Source organism: Saccopteryx bilineata, chromosome 5 (assembly GCF_036850765.1).
Source record: "Saccopteryx bilineata isolate mSacBil1 chromosome 5, mSacBil1_pri_phased_curated, whole genome shotgun sequence".
NCBI lineage: Eukaryota > Metazoa > Chordata > Mammalia > Chiroptera > Emballonuridae > Saccopteryx > Saccopteryx bilineata.
The window spans coordinates 83,838,485-83,858,943 of record NC_089494.1 but is presented as its reverse complement, the minus strand read 5'-3'; the positions used below and the strand labels follow the sequence as shown (position 1 = coordinate 83,858,943).

The 20,459-nt window shown below is 38.6% G+C and overlaps 1 protein-coding gene across 4 annotated transcripts in view; it reads left to right on the top strand.

Moving 5' to 3' along the window:
- Positions 1–829: 829 nt before the first annotated feature.
- The window catches only part of GALNT13 (polypeptide N-acetylgalactosaminyltransferase 13), a 573,465-nt gene continuing 553,835 nt past the window's right edge, over positions 830–20,459 (top strand). For 3 of the 4 annotated variants that reach the window (XM_066279813.1, XM_066279812.1, XM_066279810.1), the window contains exon 1: positions 830–1,169. The gene's annotated coding sequence lies outside the window, so the exon portion shown is untranslated. The remainder of the gene's footprint in view (positions 1,170–20,459) is intronic. The other variant, XM_066279811.1, reaches the window with a different exon arrangement.

The window sequence follows — 20,459 nt, the reverse complement described above, 5'->3', positions numbered from 1 at the left end:
AAATCCTTACAGATAACTCATTTAGTGCCATGCCTTTCTGCTACACTCCATGTTAACCTTACTTAGAAACGACTGCCCATTAACTTTTGAAATGCAAGCATTCGGGTACTTTGGCTTTCTGTGTTAAAGACATGTTCTCTTCACTGAAAAGAAATGTGAAGATCTACTTTTTACTTGATCTCTTTCTAAAAAATTTAAGAGCACAAGGAAGCGCTTTGCTTTCCCAGTCTCTTACCAACCAGATCGCTAGATCTGGGCACAGTGAAGTGTAATGGACAAGAGGCCAAACTATTCTCTGTCCTTTCTGCTCCAGAGCGCCGAAACCTCAAATTCCCCGCAGCATCTCTCCACTGCAGAGCCGACGGCTGGGGTGCGGTAGCCCGAGCTCACCCGAGGGCAGTCCGGATCCCAGTACATCCTTGCACTGGGCTTTGCTGGCGCAAGCCAGCTTTCCCACCGTGGGGCGCCTGGGCGGCCCGGGTCGCGGGGCGCTCTCGGAGGAAAGGAGCCGACCCCACGGCTGCTTTCCGCGGCTGTGCCTGCCAAGTATCGCGGGACTTGTGCACAGCGCTCGAGCCGCGGCTCCTGGAGCAGCTGGAGCGAGTTCAGCGCGCACCGCCCCAGCCCGGGGAGGAGCAGAGCGGGGAGGGAGGGCTGAGGGCTGGGGTGCTGGTTACGTAAATGATACTAGCCCTGTGAGAGGCCTCCCGGCTGGGTCCGCGGGGAGGGGGAGGGGCCGCACGAGGAGGAGGGGCTGGAGGGAGCGGGCTCGGGGGGGGGGGGCGGGGGCCGGGGGCGAAGTGACCAGGCGGCGGCGGCGGCAGCTCTGCCGAGGTGACAATGTGCTAGGAGCCCTCGCCCGCTTCCTGCGCCTCCTTGGCCTCGGCGCCTGCTCTCGCCGCACTCGCGGAGTCCTCTGGCCCGCGCCGCGCTATGAGGGCGCCTCTCTGGGGCTGGCCGAGGCCGGAGTCCGCTCGCTCTGCTTGCGGGGAAGTGTGACCGGGAGGCGCAGGCGGGAGCCGGGCTGCACGCCGCACTCGCAGCCGGCCCGGGTTCCAGGTGAGCGCAGGCTCGGCGCGCCCGCCGGCTCCTGCCGGGCTGGGTCGGAGGCTGCATTCCATGCGTGGACCGCCTTTCCCTCTTCGCGGGATCCTTGGCCGCGATAGCAGGTCTCCGTCTCTCTTGCTTCCTCTCTTCCCCTCTCTTCCTTGTAATTGTCTGGGGCGAGTCCCTCCTCCCTCTCCGGGCGGCCAGAGTGCCCGGGTGGGCGCCGCAAAGTCCTGCGGCGCGTGGCGCGGCGCGGAGCTCAGCGCCCCGACCGGTCCCGGGCAGGGGCGCGGGCGGACCGGACGCAGCGGCTTTCCGAGTCTCCGAGCGCGGTCTTCCGCCGCTGCAGGTGCGGAGGGAGGACCAAGAGTCGCGGAACTTTGTGCCGCCGTCCGTCCTCTACCCTGTTTTCTCAGGTACTCCGCGGATCTGGGGGCGCTGGCCACCCTCGGCGTCTTGGTGACGCTCGGCCAAGGGGCGGCTCGGCCTTCCCACCGAGGCAACTTTCTCTCAGCAGCTGCGGGCCACTGGCTGCGGTTGCACGAGTGCTTTCACCGCCCTACATCAGGGACGTTCTGGACATCAGGGACGCTCTGGATCTTGGGTGTCTTTCCCGACGGTTGCCTTTCTCCCTTTCTGCCTCCCTTTGCCTCTTTCAATGCTCCTTGCCTTTCATTGTGTCTGTGTGTGTCTCTCTGTCTGACTCAGTTTCTTTCTCTGACTCTCCAGCCCACGGGTCTCCTTGTTTCTTTTTCATTCTCTTTCTCCGTCTTTCTTGGGATGTCTCTGTGTCCCTATTATTCTCTCTTCAGCTTGTCTGCGTCTTGCCGTTATTTTCTCCCTTTCTGCCTTTTGCTGCCTATCTCTAGCTATCTTTCTAATTTGTCCTGCCTCATCCTCCCGAACACTAGCTTCCAGATTCCGAGGCGCCCTGGCCAGGGGAACACACCCTGGCCCACCTTCTGGGCACTTTCGGTTACAGAGACCTCCCTGCTGGGAGCCAGAGGGGCTGCGGGGTGAAAACAGCCTGCAGTTTTCTGGGTTGTGAAGTTGAGGGGCGTAAGGGCCAGCCTCTCCTCCCGGGTTTCGAGGGCGCTGCGCTGCTGCCAGCCCGAGCGCACGGAGGCTGCTGGTTTGGACAGCGAAAGCTGCGGGCGCCTCTACCCTGTTCGTTGGCTAAAATCAGTTGAATTTCCAGGTGGAGAGTCTTTATTTCCAGCCTTTACCGGCAGCCACAACGGAAGAGACAGTGGGCAGGCAAACCCAGAAGCTTAGAGATACGGGGGAAACTAATCTCCAAAGGCTGGGGAGCTTTTGTGAGGCAAAGGTGTTACTAGCGGAGGAGAGGAGTATTGGGGGACTGCCTGCTTTAAACAGCCCTGGCACTCAATCCCTGAGCGGTTTTCTTGGGAGAGATCGCGGTCACTCCTCCTAGAAACACAGCACAGATATTTTACTTGCAGGGCCAAAGACACTTGTCTGCCCCTGGAAATTTCGTGTTTCCTTGGGTCCCTCAAATCGTTGACTTTATAGGAAGGCTGCCTTTGCTCAAGGTTGCTACCCCCTCTTGTGTGTTTGCGTGTGTTTGAGTGTGTGTGTGTGTGTGTGTGTGTGTGTGTTTGCATTCATGCCCTCTAGTGTTAAAGAAATCTGCTGGTTTGAGAATATTGAAAAGTAAGGTCAATCTATTGGTGACTGACTTGGGACCTCTCACCTTCCCTGATTGTTCTTCTTGCCTTTTTTGCCCATCATTTCCTTTCCTCATCTTGACTGTCATATTGCATTACTAATCATTTGCCTGATCTCCTGCAAAATTGGAACCTTAATATTGAAACCTTGTTTGAGTGACTTCAGAGATGTATAGATTTAAAGAATTTTTCATGGGCGAAGGCTGGCTTTGAACAGAAGAAAAGTGCATTTCTCCACACTGTTTGCCACAAACTATGATTTCACATCTTTTTCTTATGCCCCTGCCCATCTTCAGCTCTACTGAGAATTTTCCTTGGCTGCTCCTGCTTGTATAAATAAATGCTTTTTATTTGCTATTTCTGTGATACTAATCTCATTCCAGGGCTTGCAAGGCACCTTGTCTCAGGTCAGGTTTAGAGAGAAAGCAAAGAAAGCTTTTCCAAAGTACAGGACTGTTGGTGTACGTTAATTCTGGATCCCAGAGTCCAGAATGGGACCTACTATGTGTCAAATATGCAGATCCCAGCTCAATATGGCAAAATTAGTAAATAATTAAAACTTATTGATTGATTATCATGCAGCTGATTATAGACTTTAAAGTTATCCAGCTATGCTTATGAGCCTACATACAAGAAGTTGAATTCTGCCTCCTTTTTTCCCCCTGTTTCATTTAGCCTTTTTATGAATGAGAATAGAGGACTAGTAGAAGGGATGTTGAATGAAACATGAGTCCTCTGTGTCTTTTTAGCTTGGTCACTGCTTGAATTTGCCCTTTCTGCAAGTCAACTTGGCTGATGTTCTTTAACAATCATTGCAAAATAGAAGAAATGAATTTAGAGACTGATGATGGCATTTTTCAATCTTACTACCTGAAAGTAAACGAGCACTTGACATCATTTGTAGGTGAATACTTTTGTGTGGTTTTTAAAAAGTGAAAAATTCTCTCTCAAAGAACAAATGTATCAGCTTAAAATATTTGGGGTCTATAGATTGATCTGTAAACTGTATCATTTACCTTTAATAATTTATTGGTTTTCTTACTGCTTTAAATATATATGAAAGGTGTGGTACTACATGGATAGGAGAATTTGCCAAAGTACTTAGAAATGTAATGCCTCTTGATACAATGATCTTGCTGATTTGGTAGTCACCTCTTAAAACAGTTTGAGATTAGCCATAAGTATTATTCAAGATCATGTTGAAGGCAATTTTGCCTTAAAAATATTATTTATAAATCACCTGGTACTCTACCCATTTTTTTTTTGTATTGGAAAATAGTGAAGAGGTAGTAAAAGTGAAATTCTGATGTAGATTGGTTGAGATATGCTCTGATTTCTTACCACTAAGAGTATTGAGATGCATTTAACTTTTTAACTTAATATGCATTAATTTCAGGTTAAACAGTTATGTCAGTGAAATACAATGTTTCCATTTTGCCAACTTGATCTTTAGAAGTGCTAGTTGTAACAGGAACATTGCCTTGTAAGAGATTTTGCAGCTTTTTAAAACTTTGTCATTTTAGGAAGAAGGTGAGAGAACAAGCAGATGAGTGTTTTTACTATTTCTGGTTGGGCAAGTGAAGAGACTATTGATATTTCTGAATAACAAGAAAGGTAAAGGAAATGACTGAGAGTAAAGTATTAGTACAGTCCCAATATAAGTGATAAATAACATTACTGCTTGTGTATGATAACTGTTCCTTGTGCTTTAAGAAAATGCATTTTGTTCTTTAACTAACATGCCTTCTTAGACGTCACATTCTCAAATTGTTTCTTTTGCAGTAAACAACCAATTTTGACTGCCTTTTAATACATCACCTTCTTGGGAATGTGTCACTATCAGTCATAGGAATCTAAAGACATCTTAATAAAATCCAACAAGATCATTATTTTGAAATGGGTGGCCTTATTAAGTAATGGCCTAATTATTAAAAAATTAATTGGACTATTGTTTTAAATCCTTCTACTTTTATCATCAGAATGAATGCATGTGAAATATCCAATCAAAAATTAAGTGTATGTGCTCATATTGTAGCTGTTGATTTATAACAAGATATTTATTTATTTATTTGGCTGGGGGGGGGAGACAGAGAGAGAGAGAGAGAGAGAGAGAGAGAGAGAGGAGGGAGATGAGTAAAGAATCAGTTGCTTCTCTTGTGTGCCCTGACCAGGACTCAAACCTGGTACATCTACTCGCTGGGTGGACACTCTAACCCTGAGCCAATTGGCCAGTGTCTACTAAGACATTTCTTAACTCATTGCCCCTCCCCCACCAATACACTAAGCATATGTTTGAACACGTAAGTCACATTTACAGATTTGACACTGTCTGCTGATGAACCATTTATTTTAACAGATTAGACTCCTGCCATTTAATTAGTTACATGAGTTTTTGAAGAGTCTAGTTTTCCATTGTTAAATTTAGAGAATTCAAAGAAATTTGTGAAAATGAATACACACATTAGTTCAGTTGGAGCATTATAAGAAATTTTTTTGTGAGCAAAATATAAATTAAACAGACCTTATTTATTTTACACTTATTTCCCCTTGATTCAGATTTAGATTTATGTGTATGTTTTCAATGTAGGATATTTATAATAAAATATTTAATAGATTTTATCTTGATTACCAAGAAATAACTAAAGGTGGCTAAAGACATTTTCTTTGTTTAATGTATGTCCTAATGTCCCTTGTTAAGGCATTAGCTAAATTACATTTTTAGCTATGTTTTCCAATTTTATTTTCTTAGTTTGTCTCAAAATTTATTTATTTAAGCTGAAATTCTTAATTTTTATTTTATTTAATTATTATTATTATTTTTTGTATTTTTCTGAAGCTGGAAACGGGGAGACACAGTCAGACAGACTCCCTCATGCGCCTGACCGGGATCCACCTGGCACGCCCACCAGGGGCGATTGATTGATGCTCTGCCCACCAGGGGGCGATGCTCTGCCCCTTCCGGGGCATCGCTCTGCTGCAACCAGAGCCACTCTAGCGCCTGGGGCAGAGGCCAAGGAGCCATCCCCAGCGCCCAGGCCATCTTTGCTCCAATGGAGCCTTGGCTGCGGGAGGGGAAGAGAGAGACAGAGAGGAAGGGAGGGGGGTGGAGAAGCAAATGGGCGCTTCTCCTATGTGCCCTGGCCGGGAATCGAACCCGGTCCCCCGCACGCCAGGCCGACGCTCTACCGCTGAGCCAACCGGCCAGGGCCTGAAATTTTTAATTTTTAAAAGGAACTACTACAGATTATTAAAAGTTGGCTGGGGCCTACCATTCAAAATGTAAGTTAAATTAGGGACACATATCTTTCCATTAAAGGCTCATCTTCACTCAAATGTTCACGTAATTATTATATGAACTATTAGTTTCTCTCCTAATGTTTACCCTACTCTAATTGCTCAACCTGTACAATAGAACTAAAGCAAGATGCAAAATATCAGTTTTCAAAAGTTGTCCCATATTAAGGTTAATCCTCCTAACATAACTTGAGAAGGATATAGAGAAAGTAGTGACAATTTTATCATAGATATGAACATACTTGTGATATTTCCTGTTATGAGAAAAAATTAAACAGATTGTTAAATATTAAGATTTCTTTTGTATTTTTTAGACGTACTTACTGTTAAGATAGATGGCAACTGTCTTTAAGATATAGCATATCAGGGTTTTAACTTGATGTGGAATTAATTGGGAATCTGTTTGATACATTAAAGTACATTGAATTGTCATTTAAGTCCTATTAAGCTCTTGTAGAACATTATAGGGAAGAGTATGATTAAACTGCTGGTTGGCACTTTAGTGAACATAATGCATGAGCTGAGTAGCCACTGTAAACAGAAAGAAGAATTTAAAGCACAACCTACATATTCAAAATCACCCAAATTACACCTTAGAGATATTAGTAAATATCAACTTAATCTTTTGTCTAATATTAATTGCCTTGATACTCCAAGCACATAACCTCTTTGTTGTGAACAAAATGGATTTTGACACATGGGAGGATTATCTTCCTGTAGACCAGAAGCATAATAACTGACTTAATTTCCTCTTGAGTTTTTTATTATATAATTGGTTTTATATGCAGAGGATGAGATTTATATGACTATCAAGACCCTGATGCAATACTAACATTAGTTTTGTTTAGGAAAAATGGGACAAAATACTTGGAAATAAGGAGACATGAAAGCATAGCCTTTTTAATTTATTTATGAGGGAGTTAATATGGTTAATTTAGTTTTAAATTGATAAAATGACTAAAATTTATTGGATGCTTACTTTGTAATTGTACTGTGGGTAAACAAACCTCTGACAGGACTGACCACATTTTATGATTTTATCCTCATAACCATATGAGTAGTAAGTAGTATTACTATCCCATTTTATAAGTGAGGACTCAGTTGCTCAAAATCACCCGGGTATTGTGTTGTAGGGCCAGGGATCACATCAGTTCTTTCTGTCTCTGGGCCAGTGCTCTAGTAGTTCTCAGGCTGACATTTTACTAAGAAATTTTTTTAAAAAAACTGAGTGCCACCCTCCACGGGAACATTTTCTTTTGCGCGGTAAGAATGCTTTACAAAGTCTAGCTATATCACCATCATTTTGTAAAAGAGCGGACATTTTAATACCAACTAAGATGGTGCAGCTGAATCTCAATATGTGGTTCTTAAAATAAATTTAGCTTCCTGTGCATTTTCTACACTGCACTTATTTTTCTAATTTAATAAATAGAGATGAAAATGTCATCACATTATTGGTAATTCATTTCACCACATTCTATAAACTGAATGGGAATCCTTGTTAGCCTAAGCTACCATAACCCCATGCACCCCCATAGCACAGGCCAACATGGGCATATATTCACGACTTAAAGACACATAGGCCCTGTAACTATTCCATTCTCTTTGTAGTTACAGTTCAGGGCAATAAATTTGGACCTAGGAAAGATGCTAGCAATTGCTCTAGCCTCAGTTGACTACTTCAATGTTTGTAGAAAGGATTGCAGGCGTCCCCAAACTACGGCCCGCGGGCCGCATGTGGCCCCCTGAGGCCATTTATGTGGCCCCCCGCCACACTCCCGGAAGGAGCACCTCTTTCATTCGTGGTCAGTGAGAGGAGCACTGTATGTGGCGGCCCTCCAACGGTCTGAGGGACAGTGAACTGGCCCCCTGTGTAAAAAGTTTGGGGACCTCTGGATTAGAGGATTGGAGGTGACTTGTTCCTTCCTGCTAGGTAACCATGAACCACTGTTACTAAGGTAGTGCCGGTCTGTGTCCTGGGACTAGGAATGAGTGCTGGGCAAAAACACAAGGTTCATGTCTCAATTTACTGTTCTGTCCTTTCCCCGAACCAGCGGTCTCAACCTTTAGAGATCAGGTGTTCCTTTCTCTTTTTTGACTTTTTTCTTTGCCTTGGTGAGGACAAACAGTTTTGCTTTAGGTAAGAAAGAAAATTCTAAAGCTAAACTTCTGCTTTTGTAAAACTGATGCTATTAAGTCACAAGTTGCTTTGGACAGTGACTTTTGTGGCCATTGAAGAGGAAAAGAGTGATGGCAGGGTGTGTGAAATGTGGCTAGATTGTTGAATGTCACTGCTGACAGGCCAGTTTGTAAATTGAGATTACCTGAAGAGATTTTTGATTTTTTTTTTCATATAGGTTGTCTGGTCCCATTGATACAGTTTCTCATTTGCCTGGGATAGGCCCACTGAATATATTTTTATAAACATTTCCAGAGAAACTGATCTAGTACGTAATTTTTCAGATTCACTTATTAATTTGTATTTATTTAACAAATGTAGATGTTACTGTGTTCTGGATGCCATTTAGAGTGCTTTATAGATATTGATTCATTTCATCGTAACAACTTCCAAAAGTAGGTTTTTTTAGTGCTGCCACTTTATAGATGAGGAAATTAAGACACACATAAAGGTTAGGTAAGTTGTCCAGAGTAAACTGATAAACAGCAGGGAAAGAAAGGTCTATGCTATTTTGATGAAATGACTATTAAAATGATCTGCTTTGGGACAGAAAGCTCGAAGTAGCAGAATTGAAAAGGGAATTTCAGTTTTTATGTTTCATTTTCTGAGTAAGTTTTACCTGTAAAATTAAAGGAGGAAAACCTAACTTAGACTCTGGAGTTGAAAACAAAAATATTTCCCTTTTAGAAGTCATGTACCAGATTAAGAAAGAAAGTTAATTATGAAAGGGATAGTAGTCTGACCTGTGGTGGCGCAGTGGATAAAGCGTCCACCTGGAAATGCTGAGGTCACTGGTTTGAAACCCTGGGCTTGCCTGGTCAAGGCACATATGGGAGTTGATGCTTCCAGCTCCTCCCCCTTCTCTCTCTCCTCTCTCTGTCTCTCTCTCTCTCCTCTCTAAAAATGAATAAATAAATTAATTTAAAAAAAAGGGATAGTAAACATGGAAAAAACCAGAGTGGTGTTCTTCAAGTGGATTATTGTCTCTGGTTACATGCAGACCCCACGTGCCCCAAAGAAAACCAACCAAACAACAACAACAACAACCAGAAGGAGTTAACATTTAGTGGGGCAGACAGGAAGAAAACATTTTAAGATCCATAAGTAAGATTTCTATATATAGACTTTAATATATCACTAAAATCTATATCTATAACTGTCCGAATCAGAAATACCTTTTTTTTTGTAATATTATGATAAATTTTCTATATTACATTAGGAAGCACATATATCTATGAAAAGATTGGGGAAATCCTACAGAAATTTTTATTTCTCAAGTATTTTATAAGCTTTTTATATGCTAAAATATCTGTAATAATTTGTAATCACTGATAATCTGTAAAGAACCGAATTATCCATCTTTGATGAGATGCATTTTTGCCTTACTCCTGGTCTTTGGTTGATTTTCAGCAACTTTTGGTTACTTAATGTTTTTGTTTAATTTACTAAGTTGGTGTTTTAATTAAACTGTTATTTAACTTTTTAAAAAATAAACATTATTTTATATTGACTATTTGATTAGATTATGTGAATTATTTGAATTAGATGAGTCACTCCACCTGTTAATTTTTTAAATAAAAATCTGCACTTAAAAACAATTCTATTTTTATATTTTGTAATCAAGTGAAGGTTCCTGGGATTACTGGCTAACCTAGTTTCAAGACAGTACACTCTTTTCTCTTTTTCTCACAGCAAGTTCTACCTCTTTTTCCGAATCCTCAAGGCACATATTTCTTGGATTCCTTTGAGAGTTCAATCTCAAATGGAATTATAGAGGGTAGGGCAGAAGTAGGTTTACAGTTTATATGGCAAATAATACAACAATTAATAAATAATAATACAAAAATAAATTGTTTTGTATATTTGCAACTGTAAACCTACTTTTGCCCAAGCTGTAAGTTATTTCTCTTGAAAAATATTAGAAAGCAACCTGTTTCTGATCATGATTCAGATTTTACCCAAAACCTATGGATTTTCAATGTACCTCTCTTTTCTTTAAACTTAAACACTGTGTTTATCATTTCCCAGTACTTTTTTTTTTTTTCTCCCGCATCTTTCCTTGTTCCTCCTCCCTTCCTTTCTTTTGTCTTCATGGTGCTGTCTACTTTAAACTGTCTTCCGTCAGTGGCTTAATAAATCCTCATGTTGCAGTACTGGATTACCTATTAGTTGTCTTGATTCTGTAAAAAAAAAAAAAAAAAAAAAAAAAAAGGTAAATAGAAAAAAGTTTCTGTTTATTTCATCAGTTAGTCTCCGAATGGGTAAAAGGCAGATGCTTTAGCTCTTGCATTTGGGTCATTTAACAGGAGACAGGGGATGCTAAATTCGCATCTCATTACCTTTGTCTTCTTTTAGAATTGTGTGCTTGGGCCCTGTGGTCAGTCCAGTTGGCAGACCCATGGCTCCAAGGGAATGCTGTGTATTTGAGGGGATGCCAGTTCTAGTTGCCAGGCAGTTCTCATATCCCTTCGTCAGATTTTCCTTATAAAACATCCAATATGTGTTTCATTATTAACTCTAGGCTGTTGACTTCATGTCAGAAATTCTTTGTGTTTCTATAGCTAGATCGTAATGAATACTTTTTATAATTTATTTTCTGTGGCTCCTATTCCCTGACTTCAGGATAGTGGTTTCCCTATTTGGTAAACCTAAAGCAGATTTGTCACAGTTTTTAAAGAGTTTTATTTTTGTGCACTAAGTTGAGATGAATCGTAGGTAATTGGATGGTGCAGTTGAATTAACACATTGAATTGCCAGTTAGGAGACACTTCATTTGCTGTAGCAGACAACAATGGGCCCATTTTGCTTTTACAATGCACAAATTCTTATTATCTATATAAAATTCTAATTCAAGTGGGATAACATGTATGCATCATTTCCATTCCTTTTGTAAGGAAAATAACTTCCACAAATATATTTGCAGCTATCTCATTAAACAATTCTGAACTTCAATAAATCTTTTTCTTTTGAGAATCTTAATCAGTTTTTTCCTTCCCCACTAAAAGGACAGCCTATAAAGCATTTCAGAAACAAGAAGTCAGTAGTATTACGTTTACCCTGCATACCTTAAAGATATGTGTAGATGTACAGTTAGCATTTTTTTTTTTACTAGAGACCCTTGTTTAAATCAGTCTGAACATCATTATTGCCTCCATGACTGTGGTCATATACAACACTCATAATTTTGTTCGTTCTTGAGTTTTCTTCATTTTGTGTTTTAATGTTAACTTTTCTAGATCAATGGAATTGCTTTCAAACAGATGAGTATCCATTTTAAGAGGAAGGATTGAGACATATCTTTATCTAAATTTTCTCCTGAATAGGGTAAAATAAAGACATTTTCAGACCTATAAGGAATAAAGAAATGTTCTTCAAACATAACCTGTCATACAAATTTACTTGAGTTCAAACCCAAGGAAAATATAACCAGGAGAAAGACATGGCTTGATAGCTATGCAGCAGTACTAGAGGACGATTCATATCGCTTCGATCAGGAGCAGGGTTAGTATAAAATAATGGAGATCTCTGGCTGGTGGAAGGCATTGGAATAAAATGGGCTCATTATACATTTAGTGTTCAAGAAATAATAATAAAAATTGTGCTTACTGATTTTCAACTTTTAGTATCAATCTTTAGATAAAATGTAGAAGATAATTATGACTATAGAACAGAATGCTGGTATTTTTAAGAATGACAATAATTTCACAGTAAACAGTAGAGGTTGGGAATTAGGTGTGGGGGTTGGAGAAACCAGAAAGAAGGATAGGAATTGTAAGATTAGTGTTTTATAAAATCGGCTAAGAGATAGTAACTCTAGTTTATAAAAGAAACAACAGTGACCATATATTCCTTCAAGTTCAAAAGATAATCAAGAGGAGTAATAATGACTATATTAAGAAGAAGGGTATAGGAATGGGGAATGTGGTAAGTGAGGTAACTTACAAAATATCTAAAATACTTTGGGTCCGTTTGTTTGGTTAAAGTATGCTTTAATCAGATTTTTTAAAAATATGATTTCTTGATTTCTTATGTGGTTATATACTCTCCGTAGTTTCACGGATTCCAGTCACTCTGTTGAATTACCCTGGTCTATAAAGACATTTGAATTAAGACCTCTGCTGCAGAGTGAATGAACAATTAAACAATCAAAGATGATGCTCTTTGGGGAAAGGAACTGATGTTCTTTGGGGAAGGGGACTACACTATATAAAGAAGCAAATATTTGGAACTTTTGTGACTAAACACAGTAGCAGTCATCCCCTACAGTATTTTAAAGATTATGAGGCTAAGAGGAAAGAATTGGATTCTGGGTCTGGCAAAGCCATTAATAAATTCTATAGCATATCATTTAAGTTCTTTGAATCTATCTTATCTTTAAAACGAGGAAACTTGTATGAAAAATACCCTGTATCACTCTATATCCTCGTGTTTATTTATTTTATAAAGACAGGACTATTATTTTCTTTGAAAATGAACTGTGAGTTTTCTAAGTATGATATATATAAAGACTGATTCAGGATTCTTTTCTTATTTTTAATTGTAATTTAATTCACATATAATATTACTTTCAGAACCAGTACAATATAGTGATTAGACGTTTATATACTTTAACAAGTGATCACCATGATAAGTCTGACACTATCTCATACCATAAATATTTATTACAATATTATTGACTATATTCCCTATGCTATGCATTACGTCTACTTGTCTTATTTCATAAGTGGAAGTTTATACTACTTGATTTCATTTTCCTCGCCCTTTAACCCATTCCGCTCCCATCTGGCAACCATCAGTTTGTTCCCTGTGTCTATGAATATATTTATATTTTGTTTGTTTATTTGTGTTTCTACATAAAAGTGAAATCATACCATATCTTACTCAAACTCTGTATTTGACCAATGGTATTAATTGCCTTTTAGCAATGGTCTTTGTTCTTTATCTCTTGATCCTTTTGTTTAACTGAATTGACCACTCAAATCAGAATCATGAAACTTTAGTTTTATTAATCGGTAATAAATCATTTCCCAAATAGGGTTACTGTATTTTAAATTACCCAAGGTCTAATTTTCTTAAAAAATATTTTAAAGCATTACCAAATGATTTTTTAAAAGGTTCTATCTCCATTCATCCTCTGTTTTCCTGGATATATTAAACAATATATTTTAAATGCTGAACAATAATTTAAAATTTTATAGTAGTTTCTAGATAAAGATGATTAATTTTATAGTCCTTTGTGTTGTTAAGTTATACCAGTTACTGTGATTACATGATATGTCTGCAGATTCACAGAAGAATTGATAAAGAATGGCCATTTCAACATTAGACAGATGTGAGGATATTGTCATCATAGATAGAAAGCTGCTCTTAAAAGTTCTCATTGCTTCTTATTGTTTGGGCTAACATTTGAATTTCATAGCTAATCAAGATGTTAGTTATTCCTAATGAATGTAAGAACACAGATGGGTCCCACAAGTGGGGTGTGTGTGTGTATGCTTTAGCATCTTTATTTTTTTTTGAGAGAGAGAAGCATCAACTTGTTCCATGCAGTTGTACATTTATTGGTTGCTTCTCATAGGTGCTCTGACCAGGGCTTGGACTACTGATCTTGAGGTCTAGCCAGTGCCCTCAGCATCGAGCTGGTGACATTGGGATCCAGCTGGCAGTCTCTGTGCTGCAGGATGATGCTCTATACTGCTCTAACAGCCAGGGCTACTTTAGCATCTTTCAACAATTCAGCACACCGCAAGGAAATGTGTAGTAGGAGAGAGGGGTAGAGAGAGAGAGAGAGAGAGAGAGAGAAGAGTGAGGAAGTTTTCTAGTTTTACCTCGTAGCTTGGGATATGTGCAATGCAAAGCTATTGTGGAAAGTTGAGAAAGAAAAATCCTTTTAATTGTTAATGTTAATTTTAATATTTTTATGATATAAAATGATAGCTGATTCTGAATTGAGAAAAACAATTAATAAGGTGTTCTTTAAAGCTATGACTATCTGGTTTCTGTTGACAGGCAGTGATTACAATCTCCTGGGTCACCTCCTTTAACCATTTTCTTCTGAGTAATCTGGGTTTTGGACGGTGACTCCAGAACAGTTAGAGGTCTTCTGTCCTGTATGTCACCTGTTTTGAAGAATCAAGGGTTCATCAAATTTCCTTTCAAGATGAAGTTCTTGACAATTTATTATTAGAACCTTTAGTGTATGAACTATCCCTTGATTCTAAGATTAAAACAAATTCAGGAGCTCAAGTTTGGAGGCGGCAGTGGAACATGGCTGTGTTAAAGACACAAATGTAAGATTGTGGTACTGGTATAAATGAAGTTCAAAAACTCTGACTTCATCCGGTTATTAGCAGAATGACAAAGCGCACTTACATAGCCTCTATGGAATTTAGTTACCTCATCTTTAAAATGGGAGTAGTAATAATAGCATCTAACACTAATACAGCCCAGGTCTCTAAATGGTCATGAGGGTTTCCTTTAGGTGGTTTACATAAGATTAGCTCTTAAGTTCTCACAATACCAAGAACTAGACACTTATTTTCATCCTCCTAATAATACTGACCTCTTTACTAAGCTTGTCATGAGAGTTGAGGTGACAATATATTTATATGTAATGTACTCATTATTGTGCTTGGAACTTAGCAAGTGCTTAACAAACGCTGGCAATTATTAACGCATCTCTCTTCCAGGACACTCTACTGGCATTTGGTTTGATGCGTGCCTAGTAAATCTGGCCTGCTTAACTCATTTTCAGAATAAAATTCTCAGACATGGAAGAGTTATTGTAAAAAGTAGCTGCAAAGTCTGGTCCCAGGAGACAATAAATAAATAGCAATCAGAGGGAGAATTGAAGCCAAGCAAAATAGAAACACCATAAAACCATATTAGTGTAATTTTTAGAAATATCATATAAGAGAGACGAAAAGGTAAATGCATGAAGGGAAGGGTATATCATATCATGATAAGTATTTTATCATAATGGTGTACAAATTGTACATAATGCTTAACACTGAAATGCTACTTTGCAGAAAGTGATCTAGCTTAGAAAAAGGGTAGTAAGCTTCTTCTATACTCTTTAATATTATTTGGAAAATTCCAATGTCTCTGCTGATTTTTGTTAGGTGTTCTTGGATAAATGGAGCCATCTTCCATTTTCCTCTTAATTTTTTGATCAGTTTAGACCATGTTAATTTTTTCTTGGATAATCTGGAGGGAAATTAAAAGGAGAGTGCTTTTTTGTGTCCGTGAATGTGAAAAATAGTAAAAACTTTAAAACATATTGTCATCTTAGCCTTACTCCTGAATGAAAAAAAAATGAAATATTATTTTTTGTTTAGAGACACAGACTTTATTTTTAGTATGTAATATCTAGTTGTGTTTAATGATTTTCTGTTTTTTTCAGATGAATACATAATTTGAAATAATAAATTGTAGTTGATTTTTCATTTAGAAATATTTGAATTCCAATTCTATTTTCTTATCATGTGAGGAAAATATGTTGTTTTGAACATTGATAGTTTGTCAGTTACTTCACAATAATTTGTACAAATGATAATTATACATAAATTAATAAATGGTGGTGGAAACCTAATGATGCATTGTGCTGTTTTTTATTTATTCTGAATCATTTCCAGACTGCTGCACTGTACCAAGATTGTTTAATGTGACAACTTCCTCAACTCCAAAAATATGTTCAGTAATATATAATAGTGATTTTAAAGAATGAAGGGCTAATGTATGTTTTATAAGAGATTATTACATAAAAAGTGGCTTTATAGGTGATTAAATAATGCATATGTTTTATCTGTCTTTAAAAATACCTTACATATTACATGTAATAAAATTATTTAAATAATCCAAACAATTTTCTAGTGCTGCATGAAGTAATATTTGGCCCCTAACTTTCATTTGCTATGTATATATTTCTGTTGACTCTCATCCTGAAGTTGTGTGCCACTTAAATATAAAAGTGATTTAAAAAAAAAAAAAAAGCTTTAACAACTCTACCTGAAGGAATTTTTACCTGAGAAATATCTAAAATGAAGTAACAACTCTTGTTTTGTCTGTGAACCACACATGAGGTTAACCATATTCAGGCAAGGTTACATTAAGTTACAGACGATTGATTTTCTTGTATTATTGCATCTGTCTGCCAAAATATCACACCACCTGTAATGATTTTATAGTGTGATAGTCTATTATAATTAACCTTGTAAGCTTCCTTTGTGAATAGTTTTCATTTTATTTAACAAGTGATTTAAAAGTTAGTAACTCACAGGCCTGACCTGTGGTGGCGCAGTGGATAAAGTGTCGACCTGGAAATGCTGAGGTCGCCGGTTCGAAACCCTGGGCTTGCCTGGTCAAGGCACATATGGGAGTTGATGCTTCTAGCTCCTCCCCCCTGTCTCTCTCTCCTCTCTCTCTCTCTCTCTCCTCTCTAAAATGAATAAATAAAATTAAAAAAAAAAAAGTTAGTAACTCACAAAAAAATATGCATCATCTTTATAAATATAAAACCAAAATATATAAAGATTTAGCAATATGATTGATTTTGCAATACATTTTTTACTAACATTAAATCAAGGATATGTACTGTTTCCTGCCATAGGGTAGGGCTGATGCCCACTGTGTGTGTGTGTGTGAGTGTGTGTGTGTGTGTGTGTGTGTGTGTTTTCTAAAGGGCATCTACTGAAAATTGAGTTATCCAGGGTTCCCTGGATATTTTTAATTGAACTTGTCGGGATGACATTGATTAAATAAAATTATATAAGTTTCAAGTGTACAATTCCAGTCATAAAATTCAGTCATAAAAAGAGGGAAGTCTTACTACTTGGGACGGCGTGGATGGACCTGGAGAGTATTATGCTCAGTGAAACCCCTTGGTATTTTAAGCTCAGACCTGTACTATTTTGTGGTTGGGCATCCTCAAGCTAAATAAGTTACTGTTCTTATTTTATGATCAAATTCATTTCTAACTTTCAGTTGCTTTAGTAACTATAAGGTTTGCTTTGACCTTTTGTTGGACCCAATTAAGTTTTAGTTCAACCTTTTTTAACTTCACTGTCTAAAACCTTACTTTCAATGTAACTTCTACCTTAGGTTTAATTCAGTAGTTTGAGTATTTAGCCAATCTTAAAACTTTTCACGCCTTTACTCACTAACACCTTATAACTACTACATTTGATCATTTTAAAATGATGTTATTTTCTGTCCATTTATTTTTTAAATCATATATGTATTTAGTACTTGCCACGGAAAAATTTGTTACTTTAATCAAGTTGTAATATGTGCATCTGTATTTTACTATAATTTTATAAATACTCATGTGCTTTTAATTAGCCATATGTTTACATCTCATAATAACTTAATATATAAAATTGTGGGCCAATAAAATGTTGCCACATTTTCATACTTTACTAGTGAATGAAATGATTCCTGCTTAAGCAGCCAGCACATATAATTAAGAAGTCTGGCCTGACCAGGTGGTGGCACAGTAGATAGAGCATCAGACTGGGATGCAGAGGACCCAGGTTCGAGACCCTGTGAGGTCACCAGCTTGAGCACGGGCTCATCTGGTTTAAGCAAAGCTCACCAGCTTGGACCCAAGGTCGCTGGCTCGAGCAAGTGCTTACTCGGTCTGCTGAAGGCCCACAGTCAAGGCACATATGAGAAAGCAATCAATGAACAATTAAAGTGTCACAACGAAAAACTGATGATTGATGCTTCTCAACTCTTTCCATTCCCGTCTGTCTGTCCCTATCTATCCCTTTCTCTGACTCTTTTTCTGTCTCTGAAAAAACAGAAGCCTGGCCAGTGGTTTTGGGATCTTAGTTTAAGGTACTATGTAAATGCAAGATCAGGCACCTCCAGCCTTCCTTCAAGGATACACACTAGCGAATGGGTTTTCCCGCAATGGGTTCATGTTCGCCTCCTGCAGCAGGGAGTGATTTTGCAATTCTAACACCCTGGGGATCCACTAGGCATAATCCTCCATTCTGTGTGTCTTGCTCTGCTGCTTGCTTTCTGTCAGGTCTCTGCTTTCTCAACTTCTCATACTATCACAGAGATCATTTTCTCATTCTTGCTTCTGAGGATTATTTCCTCCTTCAGAGATGCAAGTCATCTGTAAAATAGGGCTACAGACTTTCATAAGGCCACACTTTTCTGTTAAGAAAGGGCTCTGTATACCATAAACACATATAAATGTCATCTTTCTATATGAACAGTATTAGAAACTTATGAGTCACAAGCACATTTTACTACATGTTGTCTTGTTGAATTTTTACTTTCACTTCTCTGCTTTTTAACAGACATGTTCATACTGTGGTATTCATGCATTTTATAGGAAAATGTGTTTATTCACTGTGGTGCAAGGGCTTGAAGGACGGTGAGGTTCTTTTGTATCTAGAATTCTGATCTGATGGTATGTTTGGCTGACTGCCATCAAGCAAGTCATTCAGAGGACTTAAGAATTCTGATGTCACACACCCCGTATTAGTCTCTGGGAGAAAATATACACTGCACCCCAATTTTTAACTTTTTCACATGTTCCTTTCTCAATCTAGGTTTGTGCATTCTATTTATTAGAAATTTCATATTTTTCCTTTTTGTCTGCACCAACAAATAGCTCTCCCTCTTCAAGGCCAAACATGTTCACTGGAGTGGCCTAACACCTACACCAACAACATGAAGGAAGGAGGGAAAGAAAAGGAGCTTGTACCCTCACATTTGTGTTGTGCTGTGTCGGGCCTGTGCTTCCTCCCTCTACCCTCTGCAGCACATTGCACCTGGGACTGCTTCGCGGATCTTGGCTTCCAGTGCTGTTAAACTGGAATAGGGAAGAGTTTTCCTTTTCTCTTCCTGTCTCAGGAGTGACATTTGGTCACTGGCATTTATTCTCTGACCTTTGGCTGTGTTTCTCCTTGAAATGGACTAATCAGGAAGTTGTCCCATTTATTGATGCTCATGAAGCATATATTTTGGCCTGTTCCTAGAGTTTAATGAAACCTTTCATCTGTCTTCCTAAATTATAGCTATATTTTCACATGTATCTGTATTTTGTAGATTATGAAGTCCAAGAAGGCAGCTTAACCCAGTTCTTTTTGTGCTGTACCTAGCAAAATGCCATACATGATTAAGTCCTTACTACATTCATTTAATTAGATTCACATGTACAGATAAGTCCCCTGGGCCTTCCAAAGCAGTAGATGCTACTGCGGAAAATGATGCAGTCCAAAAAGGATTTAGGTCAGTCAAATTTTTATCTGCTTTTCCCAGTTGGATAGTTGAATATGTCTTTTCATCATGCTGTATTAATGTCTTCCTTGTGATTTTTTCCTCTCAGATTCCATTGTCAGCTAGTCAAAGGTTGTGCACCTTATATACTTTTTGTCAAGCTCATTGAGTGAAACAGCAATGTCTTTATGATTTTCAGCAGAGTGACCCAAGAGTCCTGCCACCTCTATCATTTATAAAAATTTGTCTGGAACTCCTATGCTTCACAAGGGACATAAGTCACAGAATTTAAGATTGGAAAGGATCTTGAGGGCTGATCCGTCACCCCACCTGCCCTCGGTCATGGTTGTGCCGAGTGTATACCCAATACTGATGTGTTCCTCTATAATACAGCTAGCCCACATTGTGTAGTCTGTTACATACTCCACATTACCAATAGAGGGATCTCTCTAAATACAGTACTGAGCATGTAACTCCTGGTTGTAAACACTGTTGAAAGATCCACAGTTTAATTTTTAAATTCTTGAGCATATCATTGAAGAGCCTTCATAGAAATCTGTCCCAAATAATCTTTGCTGCCTCATATCTCATCTTTTCATTCCATCGGATATTGTATTTATGGGAGTTATTTCTTCATTATCTGGATATGTCAAAAATTTCCATGACTCTGTTTTTTTTTGCTCATACTGATTTTCAGCCTTGAATTATCTCTCTCTTCATTTTAAGAGTCAGCTCTAGTGATACCCTTTTTCAAAGTATTTCCCCACATCTCAAAGGCAGAATGTTTTATTTATTTTTTGTTTCCATAGCACTTTGTTGCTATTGCAGTTCCTAACTTATATCACGTTATCACGATGTTTAGTTGTGTCCTGTCGGCCTCTCATTTTAAATTGTAAACTTTTTCACAATGGAGACATCACATTTTTTTTATTATTTCCCTGAAATCTAACAAAGTCCATAATATAGCTAGTCATTTAATAAATGTCTTGAAAAAGTACTAAATAGTGATTCATTGG